The 19,725-nt window shown below is 50.7% G+C and overlaps 1 protein-coding gene across 1 annotated transcript in view; it reads left to right on the forward strand.

Moving 5' to 3' along the window:
* LOC146817839 (G protein-coupled receptor family C group 6 member A-like) overlaps window positions 1-19,725 on the forward strand; it is a 198,070-nt gene that overhangs the window by 113,951 nt on the left and 64,394 nt on the right. The window lies entirely within an intron of this gene.

Raw genomic sequence — 19,725 nt, forward strand, 5'->3', positions numbered from 1 at the left:
GATGACCCAGCAGACAATGCATTAGACCGTACCCTTAATGTATGTATGGGTGGTGTCTGACTGCAAAGTGAATGGAATGTTGGAAGGTGGTGTGTTCCAGTGACCATAATGGCGTTTGGAAGTGACGGTTGAGCGCTACTTTGGTGAAGGGAACCAGTGCAACATACGTCAACCAGTCCTACATAAAAGTATAAATCAGATGAAATATTTTCTTGGTTATTTAGGTCTTCAGTGTCTGATTTACTAAGCTGTTTTCAATTCTAACTATTCCACAAAAACGTCATGAATTACGCATGCATAATGTACTATTCAGCAGAAAGACAGAAATGAATAAATACAATATCAGCAGGAGTTATTCGAGTGTGTGGATGTTAAGCAAGACATGTTAAATGTCTGTGTTCGTAGCGACACCTACACAGTGACAAAGGAGTAGCCAGGCACATGCAATGCAAACTAGGGGGCAGATTTACAAGCCCCTTGTGACACTTTTATGCCGCCGTTGTGTCACTTTTGTGACACAGTGGTAGTGTAAACAATACGCCACCTTGCGACAAATTTACAATGTGACGCATCTACGGAGATGCGTCACGTTGTAAAGCCCTGCGTCACATTATACCTGCGTCAGGTATAATGTATGCAGAGTAGGCGTTCCAACGCAAGAAAACCTCATAAAAGTGTCACAGTGAAATTTACAAGATTTAAAGCAGGCGTAAGGAGTGACACAGCACATTAGGAATGGGCTTTCCTGAGCATTGCTGGAGCTGCGTCGTGCTTGCGACACGACTCCAGCAATGCGTTACCATTACGCAAACAGATGCGTCATGCATCTGTCATTCCTTGCGCCACGGAGCGCCGTATTGTAAATTTGACGGATCCATGGTGGCGCAAAGGTTTTTTGCGTGACGCACTTGAACTGACGCGCCTCTGCTAATATGCAGAGATGATTCAGTTCTTGTAAATCTGCCCCAAGTTGAGCAACCATACAGCCATTCCTTTGTGGTATTTATAAACATTTGTAATTCATTTCTCAAACTTCTTGACACAACTAAACTCACACCTGAATGAGACAGGTGTAGGTGCTTTGGAAACTATAGGCTCACTTCACAGCAGCCCTCACCTGGCATACAAGAGTCACCAATTTTGTCCTGCACACAGGCAATGACCCAATAGGTGCAGCAGCCATTTCCTAACACCTTGCAACGTGAGTCCACTCAACAGAATTCCTCACTGGATGTCAATCCCTCCAATCCTCTCCTCTTCCTTACAGACTACAGTGGTCTTGGCAAGCAGGCAGGCAATAGTCCTTCAGGAGCCAGGGCAGGTGGTATTGGATTCCCTGGGTAATGTCCCTTCACCCAGCCGGGAGACTAGCAGACCTTGGCCCACAGTCCTACTCACAGGCAGAAGTCTTGCAGAGCTTCGCCTCCTCACACAGACTCCATGACTGCTTGGGAGGTGACAAATTTGGGGTCTCAAATCACCTTACCTATGGTCCATTATCAGACACCAAAAGTGGTTTGGAGTTTGAGTATTTGAAGCTTGCCGTGGGTGTCTGCTTCTTTGGAAGTACCATTCCTCTGCCCTCTCTTTCTCTTGAAAGCAGGTTGTCACAGCAGGAGCAACTCCAAAACGTATAGCCTCACAACAAAGGCCACGTGAGTGACTAGAGTTCACACCGGGATTTCAGCCACAGATATGTGCATTAAAAGGTTAGTCCAGTGCCCCAGGTTCATGATTCTCGTCTCAGCCCCATCACCTTCCTGAGATGTCCCCAGGCCCCTTCCTTGTGACCTCTCTATGAAACAAAGGGCACCCTTTGATGGGTACAGGGGAGGCCTGGATTGCACATATTACCATCAACTTGAAGTTGATGGTAATTAGCGTTTCCTAAATGCACAGTTCACATTTAGGAAAGGCTACATGCATCAGCATTAGGGAATTGCAAAGTGTGATTCCCTGAATGCATTCACAGTTTAGGTAATCGCAAACAAATGTGATTACCTAAATTGAGAATGGCGAAACCTACATGCATTGGAGAAGACCTTTTTCCATTCGCAACCGGGCCAATTTGAGAACGGAAAAAGGCTTCATGCGTGTACCCCCTAATTGCTTGCCTTTGTGAGAGAGTTGCACTGTATCCTTACTCCCTAATTGCCTAAATTATTTTCCATGCATATGTCACTAATTAAGAACACCCCTTTCAAGCTCCAGACATCATCTTGTTCAGAATAGGGTATATATTATTTAATTTGCATTTCGTTCTGTATTTTCTGAAACATATTTATTTGGAGGGCAAACAGTCTGGGACAAATTGCTGTACCACCATAAATAGGTGGATGTGCTTATTTGTGCCACTAGGCTTTGTGGAGCTATATATTCATTTTGCATAGGATCATTAATTATCTGAAGAAGACTAGACCTTTGAGCTCCCTGGATGGCTGGTCACTGTTTTGAGAAAAATCTTGCAGCTACCAGTACAGAATACGGGTACTTCGGCCCCGTACCCTGGCAAAAAATATGAAAGGGCAGGTACGGGGAGAAAGTGTGTACACCCTGATTCTCATGCCCATATGAGGGGACCCCTAAGAGCCCCGTCCATTGAATACATTTGAAAAAAATGCCAAATTTGCCACAATGTTCGTAGACCCAAAAATAGGTTTGCCACCCACAGTTCCGTACCCGTGATCTGGTACTCCTGGTTAGGGACCCTGGGTATGCTTCAGGAACAGGGACCCCAAACCACTCAAAAGCTTCACAGGCCTATGCTGGTCCATTCTTCATTTCTACGCAAATTCAAAACAAGGTCTGAAGACCTCCGGGAGCATCAGGTCAGGCTCATAAAGCTTGCCCTAGGTTCACATTCCATGGCCAGGAAGCATGCTGTGGGTTCACAATTCATACAATAGGGTCTGGAAGCCCTAAATAATCTAAACGAAAAAAAACCTTGTCAAAACGAGCCAGCCACTCACAATGTGTTGGGTACAGGCTCTGGCTGCAGGCAAGGCCCTTGTGCTAATTTTCGCTGTGCACAGGTAAAGCCATGCACAGCAGGGTTGGCAATCCACTTTGGGTTGGGTGCAGGAACTGTGCAGCTGGTGTTTATCTCTCCAGAAGTGATGGCTCCCTACAGCAAGTTGGGCGCAGGGCATGTTGTGCGCAGTAGGGGTTGGCAAGCTTCAGTGAGATGCAAAACATTAGGGGGCCAATTCCAATCCTGTAAAAAGGCTGTACGAATTGTTGTACGGAGCGTTTTCCCCGTACGACTCGTACCCGGTAAACTTTCCGTACAACCTAGGAAGTATGATTCGTACAGAAAGCCTATTTCCGTACGTTTCGTACAAAAGCCCGTACGGGTCAAAAAAACCTACGATTCTGATCCGGAACAGCTTGTACGCGACGTCCGGACGTATTCAGGCAGCGGTTTCCGGCCCAGCAAGTACGATTCGTCCCTACGTCACTCCGTACGGCTCTTTTTTTACGGGAGCCAAACACAGCCGGAAAAGCAGAGTCCTACGTGAACCGCAATGCAATGGAGCCACGGTACGCGACGTATACGCCATGAACCCCGTTGTACGTGTCATCCCGGTCCTCTTGGCCTACGACCTGGTGCACCGCACCCGAAGCACACGCCGCAGAAGGTGAGAACAACACCCAGGGGCCAGGGTGGGGGTGAGGGGCAGGAAACATACCCCATACTCAAAGCCAAACCTATAATATGGAGGCCATACATTACCACCAGGGTCTGGTCACTTGGGGAGGGCCTGTCCAGCAACCCCTGCGTACCGCAACAACGGAAGTGGATGTGTACGGTGCGTTGCACACGTACCCCTACGGCACCATTAGAACAGTGATACGGACCGTACACACGCAATAAATGCGTGGGTACGGTGGTACCACACGTACCCCTACAGCACAGTAGAACAGTGATACGGACCCTACACACGCAATGAATGCGTGGGTACAGTGCGTACCACACGTACCCCTACGGCACAGTAGAACAGTGATACGGACCGTATGCACGAAATGAATGCGTGGGTACGGTGCGTGTCACACGTACCCCTACGGCACAGTAGAACAGTGATACGGACCGTACGCACACAATGAATGCGTGGTTACGGTGCGTGCCACACGTACCCCTACGGCACAGTAGAACAGTGATACGGACCGTACACACTCAATGAATGCGTGGGTACGGTGCGTGTCACATGTACCCCTACGGCACAGTAGAACAGTGATACGGACCGTACACACGCAATGAATGCGTGGGTACGGTGGGTACCACACGTACCCCTACGGCACAATAGAACAGTGATACGGACCGTACTCACGCAATGAATGCGTGGGTACGGTGCGTGTTACACGTACCCCTACGGCACAGTAGAACAGTGATACGGACCGTACACACGCAATGAATGCGTGGGTACGATGCGTACCACACGTACCCCTACGGCACAGTAGAACAGTGATACGGACCGTACACGCGCAATGAATACGTGGGTACGGAGTGTGTCACACGTACCCAGTTACGGCACCAGTACATTTGGGATACGAGGCGTACACACACCAGGAATGTGGCCTTAGAGAACTGGCCCAGCATGTTACCTTCATATTGGTGTGTGTGTAGGTCCAGGCCAGCAGTCTACTGCTCTAAGGGGGTGCGTGGGTGGGTGCATATGACTCCCAGCAGTGTCCAGACATATGAGGGGTGGGTGCATATGACTCCCAGCAGTGTCCAGACATATGAGGGGTGGGTGCATATGACTCCCAGCAGTGGCCTGCAATATGAGGGGTGAGTGCATATGACTCCCAGCAGTGTCCAGACATATGAGGGGTGGGTGCATATGACTCCCAGCAGTGGCCTGCAATATGAGGGGGGGTGTATATGACTACCAGCAGTGTCCAGACATATGAGGGGTGGGTGCATATGACTACCAGCAGTGTCCAGACATATATGGGGTGGGTGCAGAGGACTACCAGCAGTGTCCAGACATATGAGGGCTGGGTGCATATGACTACCAGCAGTGTCCAGACATATGAGGGGTGGGTGCATATGACTCCCAGCAGTGGCCTGCAATATGAGGGGTGGGTGCATATGACTACCAGCAGTGTCCAGACATATGAGGGGTGGGTGCATATGACTACCAGCAGTGTCCAGACATATGAGGGGTGGGTGCAGAGGACTCCCAGCAGTGGACAGAGATATGGGGGGTGTACATAATTATCAGATTACCACACCTACATGGTGGTATAGACGCATCCCTAATTTTGGACTATGATTTTAGTGCTATTACAACACATCACTGAGTGCAGTGTCCCACTCCCAGGAGGATGGATGTCTTTCACACACTGCATGACACACCACATATGGGTGTGTGAACATATAACACATGCATACCCACCCATGGCGGATACAGCACAATACACACCCTGATTTCATGCCAACAGACTGTATAGTCATGTAACTGCATACAAAACTAAGATAGCCAAAGGGAACACACACTGTCATGCACATCCCAGGAGTGATAGGAATGTTCAGGTGCTGTTCCAGCCACCAAGATGTTGTCTCTCATGGAAGGAATAGGGTTCAATTCCACCAGATACAATGCCCACAATTGGGAGTCAGGTGCCCAAATACCCTGCATAACAAGTACCATTTGTTTGGTAGGCCATGATTACACACATGCATAGTGCTGAAAAGGGCTAATTTTGTCCCTGAAGGCATTTCTACATACCAAAAACACAAGTACAGTGACTAGCAAGGATGGCACAGACGATTCAGCAGGAGACATCGTTGAGCAGGCATGGCCATTGTTGAAGGGATCCCTCAACAACAAAGGAAATATGGACACAGGTCAACACAACAATTGTGCAACTGTTTGCAGGGAAGATGTCAGGTGCCACAGAGGAATGAACACTCTTTGGTACAATGTCTCCAAACAAGATGAACACACACTACCAATGATTCTTTGCAGAGACATTGTGATGGCACACAGATACCATGGTCCACCTCATGACCATCATACAAAAACATTTCTCAGAACCCTAACACATTAACAGAACCCCAACTCCAAGAGCCTCATCACCAACATCAAGTACCTGAAATGCAATAGTGTTGAAAGTAAAAGATAAGGCTTTATTCAGCACCCAAAAAAAATAATTAAAACGAGACTATGTACAAAGGCCAATGGCCAGTCCATTTCTCAAGTCCAAGGCTGGACATAGGGGACCGCGTCCACCCCTACCTTGCCTGCACAAAGGAACCTCAAGGTTTGTCGACTGGGGGGGGGGCATCATCTGTGGCAGGACCAGACACCACAGGGACATGATGGGGATGGGTAGGTGTGGTGGGTGCAGGGGTGGACGTCTCCACCACAGGTGGTGGGGCAGCGCCAAAGGTGGAGGTGAGCACGGCGCTGCACACTTCTGCTAGGGCCTCCATCCTAACCCCTGCACCTGAAGATACCCCAGGGCCAACGGAGGGTGTGGTGGGTGAGGGATGGGGTGCAGCGCTCTTGGGAGATGGGGTGGACATGGTGGGGGACTCAACTCCCGTGCCCGGGGACTTCCTCACCCGCTTGTGGGGGGGTGGCTCAGTGGGGGCGAGGCCCAGGTCACCCAGATAGGTCTCCTTGGGTGAGAGTTTGAAAGGGGAGCTAAGGGGAGTGGTTTTGGAGGAACAGGGTTGTGAGGACTGCGGACTGCGACTGTGGCTGCGTGTATGTCATCTGCCCGCAGCCCCTGTGGGTGTGCCTACATCCCCCTGACTGTGCGTGCCAGGAGGTGTGCGCTGTGCCTTACTTGGGGGGTGTGCTGGATGTGTCTGGTGGGGTGCGTGCCCGTGACTGTCTGGGTGTGCGTTGGGCAGGCATGGGAGAGGGCAGTGTGGATGGGTCTGGGGTAGGGGGGACGGAGCGCTGCAGGAGAGAAACTGCTGCCGTCAGGGAAGAGTCCATGGACCGCAGAAACCTGCGTTGGTCAGACATCGTTGCTGACATGCCCTCCATGAACGACACCATCTGTGTGAGCAGTTTAGTGTGTCCATGGAGGACAGTCAGCAACGATGCCTGCCCAACCTGCAACTGCCGCAGTATATCCACAGACTCTTCACTGAGGGCAGCAGGAGTGACAGGGGCAGGGGGTGTGGTGCCTGGGCCGAAGGAGACATGGTGGGACTCTGCAGGGACAGAAGGGACGGGAGCAACTGGGAGGGCAGAGATGGTAATGGAGGAGTCGGGGACAGATGTGGGGATGCTGCCAGTTGGTGTTGCAGCCTCCTCCTCCTCAGGGAGGTCAGCCTCGGACCCATCGGTGTCGTAGCTGCTCTCGCCTCCAGACAGTTCCTCCGACTGACTCCCCACGCCCTCCGTGCCACTGGCTCCTTCTGACTCCCCAGCACTGGTGGCACTGTTGCTGGCTCCCTCCTCCAGGTCCATGCAGGTGTCTCCCTCGGTTGCAGATGATGATGCTGTGGGCAAGAAGAAGAAACCAAAATGCATCAGTCACCTGTATACATCTGACACATGAGCACAAGAACAATTGGTCACAGTGCATATCAGGCAATGCATCATGAGTAACAGCTAGATTACTCCGCACATATGTAAGCCCTGTACTGCCCAGTTGGTAGACCCACTATGCCACTTGGACACCAGGAAAAATAGAACACAAAAGCCCACAACTTGAATGAGAAATACACTGAGAAGCTAGTGTCTGTGAACCGGTGATCACAGCAATTGTCACGTTTTTCTCTTGTTCCGCTGAGTCGAGTGAAGCACAAGGGGTCCACCTCCCGACGTCCCCGGCTCTGAATAGGGAACAGAGTACCAGGGCAATCAGGCGAGGGAAAGGGAATTAGGATGGGAACAGCAGGGATAGGGATACCTGTAACATAACATAAATCATAACACACGTTACGGTACACATAAGGCAACCTACTCTCATTCGGTCTCACTAAGTATGCCTACACAGTGTGTCTCTCCAAAACATACTCAGGCAACTATAACCATGCCTTTAAACCAATGTGACATAACAGAAGATCGCTCCCCAGGACCGTGCTACTTGACAGTCCCCCCACCTATGTTCCCTTCAAAGAAAAAGGTGAAAACACAGGGACCTCTCTCGCCAACCGAACCTGAATCTACTCTGTTCTCAGGTCCTCGAGAGTAGGCCCCAACTGATAATGAAGAGCGCGGGGAGTAAGGATACAGTCACGCTCTCCCCTTGAACCCTACACTCGTGGTGTCTTCCAACCACTGACTATTGTCCCGCAAAGTGCAGCCCCTCCTTTCTGCTGAGCTACCTGAACGTTGCGGTGGCAGTGTCTCCGGTGATCTCACCTCACCGGTCTGTAATCCGAATGGGGAGCGTCCGCTCCTACTTCGTCTTTGGTCCAGGGTTTTAACAACGCGGCCACGCTCGTCCAGCGTTCCGCGAGTATGGATAAGTTCACACCCAGAACCTTTAAACGCGGTGACGCTTACGTCAGCGTCCCGCAAATCAAGTTGTGTGGAAACCGATACTCGGCCTCTCGTACCTCCCCGACGAATTCTCAGTCAAGCGGGGCACACGGCTGTTTCTCTCGTGTTCGTGCGAGCTTCGGCGTTTCCTTCCTCGCCGCTTCCAGCCTTCACCATAACAAATCCAACCAGGCAGTATTACGCGCACCGATTGGTCCTCGGTGCCCGTACTTAACAGTTGTGACCACGCCTTCCTCCCGCCGAGATGTCTGGGAATTGTAGTCCAACTGTACTTTCGGTAGGCGCCTTGCTCAGCGCCTGACAGTATGCCCCCCGCCCAAGCGCCTCCTAGGACCAGGCTTGGCCGGGAAGCGGGCGTGAAATACTCTCACGGCAGCAGGAGCATGCAGATCCGAGGACGGAACCCAAGAATCCTCCTCCGCCGTGTACCCCTTCCAAGCAATGAGGTACCACAAACGACCCCTCCGAAACTGCGAATCCACCACCTTCCGGACTTCGTATTCCTCCTGGCCATCCCTGATCACCGGAGGAGCGGCCACCCTCCGAGCCCCCCGCGCCGGCTTCAGGAGGCTGCAGTGGAACACCGGATGAATCCGCAGCGAGGCCGGCAAGGCCAACCTGTACGCCACTGCTCCCACTCGTCTCACCACGGGATACGGACCAATGAAACGAGGATGGAAGATGCTGCGCAACTTAAAACGGAGATTCTTCGTGGACAACCATACTCGGTCGCCCGGTTGATACACGGGCCCGTCCTGACGATGGCGGTCCGCCCAGGTCTTGTACAAGATTTTGGCCCTCCTCAGGTTTGCTTTCAGACGTTGGTGTATGTCCCCCAAGGCTTGCAACTGAGCTGCAAGAGCAGGCTGGTTGCGTGTCTCGACTGGGAATGATAAAGGGAGCGTTTTGGCATGATAACCGTAGTTAGCCCGAAAAGGGGTTTCTTTGATGGAGCTGTGCCACGCGTTGTTGTAGGAGAGTTCGGCCAACCACAGGAGGGACACCCACGACGTACCGGCTTCTTTTGCGTAGCAACGGAGATACGTCTTGAGAGTTTGATTAAGACGTTCGGTCTGGCCATCCGTCTGGGGGTGGAAGCTGGTGGACGTGGCTACCACCACTTGCAAGGCTTTACACCAAGTCCTCCAAAACCGAGCAATAAACTGAGGACCCCTGTCAGATACTATCACTCCTGGCAACCCATGCTGTCGCACCACGTGAGATAACAACAACTGGGCGGTTTGACTGGCCGAGGGTAAGTTCTTGCACGGAACGAAATGACCCATTTTGGTGAGGCCATCTACCACTACCATGATGGCATCATATCCCTGGTCCAGCGGTAGACCCACCACAAAGTCCATGCTTATGTTGTGCCAGGGCCCTGCGGGAGTCGGTAACGGGACTAACTTGCCTTTAGCCTTGGAATGGTCTCCTTTTGCCCTAGCGCAGACATCGCACTGCTGGATCCATCGCCGCACATCCTTGTCCATAGAAGCCCACCAAAAGTGTCGTCTCATAAGGTGCAGTGTCTTGGTCCGTCCTGGATGTCCGGCTACCAGTGATTCATGGCACCAAACGAAGACCTGGCGCTGCAGCTCCTCCAAAGGCACGAACAGACGATCTCGATAAAAGGGTAACCCCTCTTTTATGTGCCTGTCCGTCTCCTGCTCCTCCCATTGAAGCCATTGCACCAATGTGCGGTGCCCTCTTATAGAGTTCAGAAATGTGTCAGCCCGAACCACACATACCACTTTCTCCGGGGGAATGAGGGCCTTGATCACCTCTGACCGATGTACGTGTCCCCCCTCTTGTCGCGATAGTGAATCCGCTTTCTGGTTCTCTGACCCAGGTCGAAACGTAATGACAAAGTCAAAGCCTGCAAAAAACAGCATCCAACGCATTTGCCGTTGCGTGAGATGCCTAGCCGTTTTCAAGTACTGCAAGTTTCTGTGATCGGTATAAACCGTTATGGTGTGCTTAGCCCCCCACAGGTAGTGTCTCCATTCCTGGAACGCCTTGTGAACAGCCAGTAGTTCTTTTTCGGCAATCGTGTAGTTTGCTTCGGCTGCTGTTAACTTCCGGGACAGGAAGGCTACTGGATGTAATTGCCCGGTCAGAGCCTCTCTCTGCGATAGCACGGCTCCCACTGCGATGTCAGAAGCGTCCGCCTCTACCACGAAAGGTACTTCGGAATGCGGATGTTGCAGAATGGGAGCGGTGGTAAAAGCCTGTTGTAACTCGCGGAATGCCTGCATGGCCTCCGGAGTCCAGGAAAACGGATGACCCTTGCGTAGCAAACGAGTGAGAGGTGAGACAAGCTGGGAAAAATGCGAGATGAACCTCCTATAATAATTTGAAAAGCCCAGAAAACACTGCACATCTCTCACAGTTTTAGGTATGGGCCACTCCTGTACTGCTGCCACCTTTCGTTCAGCCATGCTCAACCCTGAAGGACTCAGGACCACCCCCAGGAATTCTACCCTTTCTACGTGGAATTCGCATTTGCTCAACTTGCAAAACAAATTGTTCGCTCCTAACTTGTGTAACACTTGTGAGACGTGCGTGACGTGTTCCCTGGGATCTGTGGAATATATCAGGATGTCATCGATATACACCACTACTGTTCTATCAATAAGCTCTTTGAGGACGTCATCGAGAAAATACTGGAACGCTGCCGGGGCGTTACACAGCCCAAAGGGCATTACCCTATACTCAAACAGCCCGTACCGCGTCTTAAAGGCCGTCTTCCACTCATCCCCCTCCCTTATCCGGACCAGGTGATATGCCCCTCTCAGATCCAACCGAGAGTATACGGTTGCCTCCTTCACCTGATCCAGCAAGACAGGGATGAGAGGAAGAGGGTAGCGGTTGCGGACGGTGTTTTTATTTAATGCCCTATAATCGATGCACGTTCGCAAGTCGCCATTGGCTTTCTTGATGAAGAAAAGGGGCGAAGCAGCAGGCGAACGGGAAGGCCGGATAAACCCTATCTCAGCGTAGTGCTCTAGGTATTTTCGCAGATGTTCGGTTTCTGGCTCAGACAAAGCATAGACTCGACAAGACGGCAGGATTGCCCCTGGGATTAAGTCTATTTGGCAGTCGTAACTGCGATGCGGTGGCAGGAGTTCAGCCTTACTTTCGCTGAACACCTCTCGGTAAGCGTCGTAGGCGGCTGGGAGGACCGTCTCTTTCTCTGCTGCGGTACTGAGGTGATACCCTTGAGTGAGGGCCAGAAGGTGAGTCCGATGCGCGTTGACACACGCCTCTTTACAGTACTCCGCGTCAAACTCCACCGTTTTTTGCTTCCAGTTAATGGAGGGGTTATGAGTCGCCAACCAAGGCATGCCGAGGATCACTTCATATTGTGGAGCCTCAATAATGTTTAAAGCTACCTGTTCTACATGATCCCACAAGGGCCCTGGTTTGGTCAGGGTTAGGGATTCTGTAACCTCGGTGATGGGTCCTGATTTAAGAGGCTTTCCATCCACCGCCCAGACTACCTCGGGGGTTGATCTCGGGATGCGCCTTAACCCAAGGCGCTGTACTAACCCACTATCGACGAAATTTCCGGTGGCACCGGAGTCTATCATCACTCCTATCTCGTGCTCTCTAGTTCCCACCGTTACTCGCATGTGTAACACCACGTGTGATTCGGATGCAACCGACTCTACAACGGCTAAAGAAGGTAATTGCAAGACCCTAGAAGCGTGTGTTTCATCCGGAGTGACTGAGGCCCGTTCTTCCGAAGGTGATGCCTGTACAGTGGCTACTGCCACTTTCTTTGTACCTGCGTATCCCCCTCTTTTGGGTTTGACGGGACAGTCACGAACATAATGGCCTTTCTTGCCACAATACATACAGAGACCGGCTAGTCTGCGGTTCTCTCTCTCGACCCGTGATAACGGGGCTCTGATTGCACCCACCTCCATAGGTTCTGCATGAGAGTCCGGGGATGCCCCTGCGGGTCCGGGTCCTCTCTCGGCTTTCTCGACGTGGGTATAAACCCTCTCTCCCTTCCGCTCTGCCAGTCTATGGTCTAACCTAAGCGTAAGGTTCATCAAGCTGGTGTACGTGGTGGGCTGCGGATCAATTTGCGCCAGTACATCGTTCATGTCCTCCCTCAGGCCCTGGTAATAGAGAGACATACGTTTTTCCTCAGGCCACTCTGTTTCCGCTACGAGACGATTGAACTGGGTCAAATACGTTACCAGATCATGTTTGCCCTGTCGGAGTGCTAACAATTCTCTATCTGCTGATAAGGTGGTGGCCCTCCTGTCAAACACCCGCTCAAACTCGCTTCTAAAGGCGTTCCAATCTGACAACAGAGGATCGTCGTATTTGACCAAGGAGACTGCCCAATTGGCCGCGTCCCCCGTCATATACGATATAGCAAACGCCACTCGTGAATGGTTATTCGGAAACGAAGCGGGTTTGCAGGAAAAATGCAATGCTATTTGTGTGAGGAAGGTTTGGATTTTGAGGGGGTCACCCGAGAACCTCTCTGGGCTTGCCAGGGGTATGGGTGGTGAAACGTTTACATGTATAGGATTCGATGACTGTGAGGCGTCAAATGGGTTGCGCCCTTGCCTTTCTACCCTGTCTTTTAGGGCTGCGGTTTCTAACTTAGATGCGGCCAATTCCTGTTGTACCAACATGAGGGCTTGTAACACCTCATCTAGAGAGGCCATACTTGTGCTTGACTCGACCCACACAGAACTATTTCTTGGGCGCGTAATTCTGTCACGTTTTTCTCTTGTTCCGCTGAGTCGAGTGAAGCACAAGGGGTCCACCTCCCGACGTCCCCGGCTCTGAATAGGGAACAGAGTACCAGGGCAATCAGGCGAGGGAAAGGGAATTAGGATGGGAACAGCAGGGATAGGGATACCTGTAACATAACATAAATCATAACACACGTTACGGTACACATAAGGCAACCTACTCTCATTCGGTCTCACTAAGTATGCCTACACAGTGTGTCTCTCCAAAACATACTCAGGCAACTATAACCATGCCTTTAAACCAATGTGACATAACAGAAGATCGCTCCCCAGGACCGTGCTACTTGACAGTCCCCCCACCTATGTTCCCTTCAAAGAAAAAGGTGAAAACACAGGGACCTCTCTCGCCAACCGAACCTGAATCTACTCTGTTCTCAGGTCCTCGAGAGTAGGCCCCAACTGATAATGAAGAGCGCGGGGAGTAAGGATACAGTCACGCTCTCCCCTTGAACCCTACACTCGTGGTGTCTTCCAACCACTGACTATTGTCCCGCAAAGTGCAGCCCCTCCTTTCTGCTGAGCTACCTGAACGTTGCGGTGGCAGTGTCTCCGGTGATCTCACCTCACCGGTCTGTAATCCGAATGGGGAGCGTCCGCTCCTACTTCGTCTTTGGTCCAGGGTTTTAACAACGCGGCCACGCTCGTCCAGCGTTCCGCGAGTATGGATAAGTTCACACCCAGAACCTTTAAACGCGGTGACGCTTACGTCAGCATCCCGCAAATCAAGTTGTGTGGAAACCGATACTCGGCCTCTCGTACCTCCCCGACGAATTCTCAGTCAAGCGGGGCACACGGCTGTTTCTCTCGTGTTCGTGCGAGCTTCGGCGTTTCCTTCCTCGCCGCTTCCAGCCTTCACCATAACAAATCCAACCAGGCAGTATTACGCGCACCGATTGGTCCTCGGTGCCCGTACTTAACAGTTGTGACCACGCCTTCCTCCCGCCGAGATGTCTGGGAATTGTAGTCCAACTGTACTTTCGGTAGGCGCCTTGCTCAGCGCCTGACAGCAATACAATGAAGTCATGCCACCTCTTGTTTACCCAGAAAGAAACAGTAGTGGTGCACCCAAGGTAAACTAACACACCTCAATACTCAAGGTGTCACCACACTCAGAGACCTAAGTACTTTGGAACACAAAACGTAAAAATGTTGCTACCTTGGGACTCACAATACTTTACACAATCGACATCTTTTGAAAGTGCCAATTCGCCATTTAGTGAAAAGAACACTCATGTGCCTGCATGAAATATGTCGCACAAGGCAGTGCACACAAAAGTACATTTACACTGTCATTGAAGAAGCTGGCACCTTTTCTAAGAAGCCACTATTAGAAATAAATGGTGTTGCAGAAAGTACATATACATTGGCCCACGGAGGTCGTGATGTCTTGAGACTCGTTAGTTTGTATCACCAACAACAAAGGAGTCTCACAAAATCAAGACCACTGTGGGAACATGTATATGGAGAATCTGCAACGCCATTTAATTCTAACAGTGGCTTCTTTGAAAAGGTGCCAGCATGTTCCTTGAAAGTGGAAATGTCGTTTCGCGTGCACTTCCTTGGGAGACTTTTTTCATGCAGGCACATCAGTGTTCTTAACACAAATCATCAAATTTCCACATTTAAAACATGAAGAACTGTTGACAAGTGCTGTGAGGGCCAAGGTACAATTTTTTGGGAGTAACAACTTGAATTATGTCAGTTGTCACATGGCCATCCGTCACCTCATTACACAGTTGGCTATACATATGACCTACTGCCTTACATCTGGAGTGGCACACATGTCCACACCCAGGACAATGCATAAGCTAATGGGCCTGCAATTGGGCTGGTAACAAGGCTAGCTGTACTGTGGAGACACCCTCATGGCATGCCAGAATGTACACACAGATGTCAGCACACAAAGTCCAAACTGCGTTGCATCTGAACCACACACAGGTACAAAAAATGTATGAGCAGAATTCATGTTTTTAAAAAAATGACACAGGCTGCAAAGCACGAACATTAAGCACTGGCCAGCATCACATGAGCACTGCACGGTGATTCTTTGTATAGCCAAGTCTCACACACAAGTCAGACCTGGCAATGAAAATTCAGGGTTGCACATGTATGCCTCTCCCGCACACCCCCCCCCCCATACCTGAGTCAATGTGATTGATACAGATCAAGAAGTGACACCTCTTATTCAGGGTTACAATAACTGTGCAGAAAAAATTGCTTCATTTACACAACATCACCTCGTGGGGCTGGCAACACATATTTGTGACAAACAACCATCAGTAGATCATTGTGAATAGCCACACAGGCACTGCCCAGTGTGAGTATGTACAAGCAAAATGGGGTATCCCTGTCCAGTGGACACATGTAGCACACATTTGAAAAATAAAAACTAGGCCAGGGAACAATGCCACAGAGGCAGACCTATGCTGAACCCACAGAGAATGTGCACAGTGCTGGATGACACACATGAGGCCAGGGTGTCTCAGGGGACTGTAGTGGGCACACTGCTCCGTGGTCCTGGAATGATCTGACTGTACCATGTTCAACCGTCATGGCACTATGCATATCTCCCACTCATGCACATCATGTTTGAGGTCGCAACATTGGTCATGCATGCTGCAATGGTGTTCATTTGAAAGCTCACACTCCTATGTTGAGAATCATCATCAGTGACAACAAATATGGACCCCCAACATAGTGAACAGGTCATGGCACAGGCAAGCTACCAACACAAGTCACAGACCACCCTCCCACATGATGCAGAAAGCAATGTGCACTTAGATTTACTGGCACCCTAGATGACCATGTGCAAATGTGATTACACACAGACCAGGGGACCCATGTCAAGGAGGGGAAGGGATGAAAAAGAGCACCAGGTGACATTGGGGAACGGAAAATGCACTGCACATATAAACTCTGGGAGTGTATCCAGGCTACAGAGCACTTCCAAAAGCTGGCGACACATAACACGACAAACAGCCATGTACCTACCCCCTCCTTGCTGCAGTCTCTCCTGTAACTGCCTACCGAGCTCAGAGAAGACCACCGCCAGGACACATCTCATGTGGGGGGTCAGGCGTCGGCTGCCGCCATGGGGGCGAGGAAGGTCGAGCCCCAGCTGGACCCGGCGATCCGCCGGGTCCAGCACCGGATGTCCTGCCACCTCTTGCGGACCTGTGGCGGCTGCCGACTATGCTCCCCCTCAGATCTCACGGCCCTGACGATGTTGTTCCAGATCACCCCCTTCTCATAGGCAGTTACCTGTCAGGATGACAAAGTGACACAACATCAATACACCAGCTCCATGTCCCAGAGACACACATTTGAACATCTTTGAAATGTTGAACAGGGCATAGGATGCAGACATGAATTACATCATACACAATAAGAAATTGGCCTGTGTGCAAGCCCCAATGCACTACATGGCATTGAAAGTCAACAGGTTGGCATGAGGGGTGCGACACACTCACTGATCATGCCACACACTGTGCAGCACATGCAACAGCAGGCTGATGGCCAGCACGTGCCAAGCAGTCACATGTCCCACTACACTGACGCAACATCAGCATACTAGACAGACACACCCAAGCACAGATCACTCGCCTGTCATTGACAACAGCAGATACAACCCGCACTCTGCACATGTGCCACTTGCCAGTGGTGTGTCACAGGTGTCATGCTAGCTCTGCAAGTCAGACACACAGCACGGCTTACTTGTCACATCAGATGGGTTGATCTGTTGCCTCCTCCATGCAGCTGTGGTGCAACACTTCACATAGACACTCACCCACATGACAAGGAACATTCACACACATCAATGTCCATGAGGTCGTACACATCATTTGGACACTCTCACCACAGGTCCACTCAACTCATACACATCTGTGGGTACAGTCACCTGTCACACCGGGGGGACCACTGAATCGCCTCAGGACAATAGGAAAAAAAGCCACCAAGGATTTGCCAGGCTGAATGTGTCATGCACTATGCAGTGAAAGTCACAGTAAGCACAATGCAAGTGAGGAGTGCACACAGGAACTACATCATGCTCTGCATGAGAGACATCAGCATGTCCCCCCCTGGGAGTCGGACCCACTCTAAACAACATTGCATGTCTGTCCCACATGGACACAATATTGACAGTCACACAACAGGTGCATAGGCAAAGGTAGTGGACTCAGCACTCACCTGCTCCCCTGGTCTCCCATACAGCTTGGGGTACTGTGGGAGGAGGCAGTCCAGCAAGGCCTCATTCTCCTCCTGGGTGAATGGCTGGGCCCTCTGCACAGTACGTGACATGGTCCAGAGGAAGCAGAGACAGCAGCAGTGTGGTCGACTGGAAAGTTGTGCAGGCAAGTGCCCTCTCATGGGTTGTGACTGCCTTATATCTGTCTTGCTGAGGGGCATTCATTTTGAGGAGTACATAGTGATTGGTCAGACTCATTTGCATCATACGTTTACTCCAATCCCTTTAAACATACACCAATGACAGCATTCGCATCGTTCAAATTTTGAGCATCATGTCAAGTCAACAACCACTTTGCAACATTGGGGCAGATTTACAAGCTCCTTGCGAGACATTTACGCCGCCGTCGCGTCACTTCTGTGATGCAGCGGCGCCGTAAACCATGCTCCATGTTGCGCCTTATTTACAACGTGACGCATCTACGGAGATGCGTCACGTTGTAAAGCCCTGCGCTACATTAAACCTGCGTCAGGTTTAATGTATGCAGGGTGGGCGTTCCATCGGAAAAAGCCTCGGAAAAGTGACGCAGTGAAATCTACAAGATTTCACTGAGTCACTTTTCCGACGCTGCTGCGTCAAAACCCTGCGCCTGCTTGAAGCAGGCCTAAGGCATGACGCAGCATGTACGGTTTGGGCAGCCCCTGAGCATTGCTGGAGTTGCGTCGTGCTTGCGACACGACTACAGCAATGCGCCGCCCTTATGCCATCAGATGCGTCACGCATCTGTTTATCCTTGCGCCATGATGCGCTGCATTGTAAATGCGGCGCATCTGTGGTGGCGCAAGGGTAAACTTGCGTGACGCATCTTTCCTGGCGCATCCCTGCTAATTTGCAGGGATACGCCAGGAAACATAAATCTGCCCCATTGTATTTTGTGGCCAACTGACTGTTCCAGGACACGTGATCGACACTTTTCAAATGAAAACTCTGTCTCCATGACAACCAGCATGCATTTAGGGCCTAATAATTGTCCCTTATGTGTCTCCTATGTAATTTTGAAATCCACACACAGGTACGGTGCGTTTCAAACGTACGGGTACGCACTAGTAGTACACGTACGTGTCAAACGCACTGTACTGCTAGTGCGTACACGTATATGTACACACTATTAGTACCCGTACGGGTACGCACTAGTAGTACATGTACGAGTAGGCACTAGTAGTACACGTACGTGTACGCACTAGTAGTACACGTACGTGTACTACTAGTGTGTACACGTACGTGTACACACTAGTAGTACAGTGCGTTTGACACGTACGTGTACTACTAGTGCGTACACGTACTGGTACTACTAGTGCCTGCACGTACGTGTACTACTAGTGCGTACACGTACGTGTACTACTAGTGAGTACCCATACGGGTACTACTAGTGCGTACACTTACGTGTACGCACTAGTAGTACAGTGCGTTTGACACATACGTGTACTAGTGCATACATGTACGTGCACTAGTGTGTACACATACGTGTACGTACTAGTAGTACACGTACCTGTCAAACGCACTGTACTCCTAGTGCATACACGTACGTGTACGCACTAGTAGTACATGTACGGGTAGGCATTAGTAGTACACGTACCTGTCAAACGCACTGTACTACTAGTGCCTACACGTACGTGTACACACTAGTAGTACACGTACGTGTAGGCACTAGTAGTACCCATACGTGTACGCACTAGTAGTACACGTACGTGTACACACTAGTAATACACATACCTGTCAAACGCACTGTACTACTAGTGCATACACGTATGTGTACTACTAGTGCATACACGTACGTGTACTACTAGTGCGTACCCATACGGGTACTACTAGTGCGTACACGTACGTGTACGCACTTGCAGTACAGTGCGTTTGACAAGTACGTGTACTACTAGTGCATACACGTACGTGTACGCACTAGTAGTACCCGTATGGGTACGCACTAGTAGTACACGTACGGGTACGCACTAGTAGTACACGCACGTGTACGCACTAGTAGTACACGTATCTGTCAAATGCACTGTACTCCTAGTGCGTCCACATACATGTACGCACTAGTAGTAAACGTACGGGTAGGCACTAGTAGTACACGTACTTGTCAAACGCACTGTACTACTAGTGCGTACACGTACATGTACGCACTAGTAGTACACATACGTGTAGGCACTAGTAGTACCCATACGTATACGCACTAGTAGTACCCGTATGGGTACGCACTAGTAGTACACGTACATGTACACACTAGTAG

The sequence above is a fragment of the Triturus cristatus genome, chromosome 6 (assembly GCF_964204655.1).
Source record: "Triturus cristatus chromosome 6, aTriCri1.1, whole genome shotgun sequence".
In the NCBI taxonomy this organism is placed as follows: domain Eukaryota; kingdom Metazoa; phylum Chordata; class Amphibia; order Caudata; family Salamandridae; genus Triturus; species Triturus cristatus.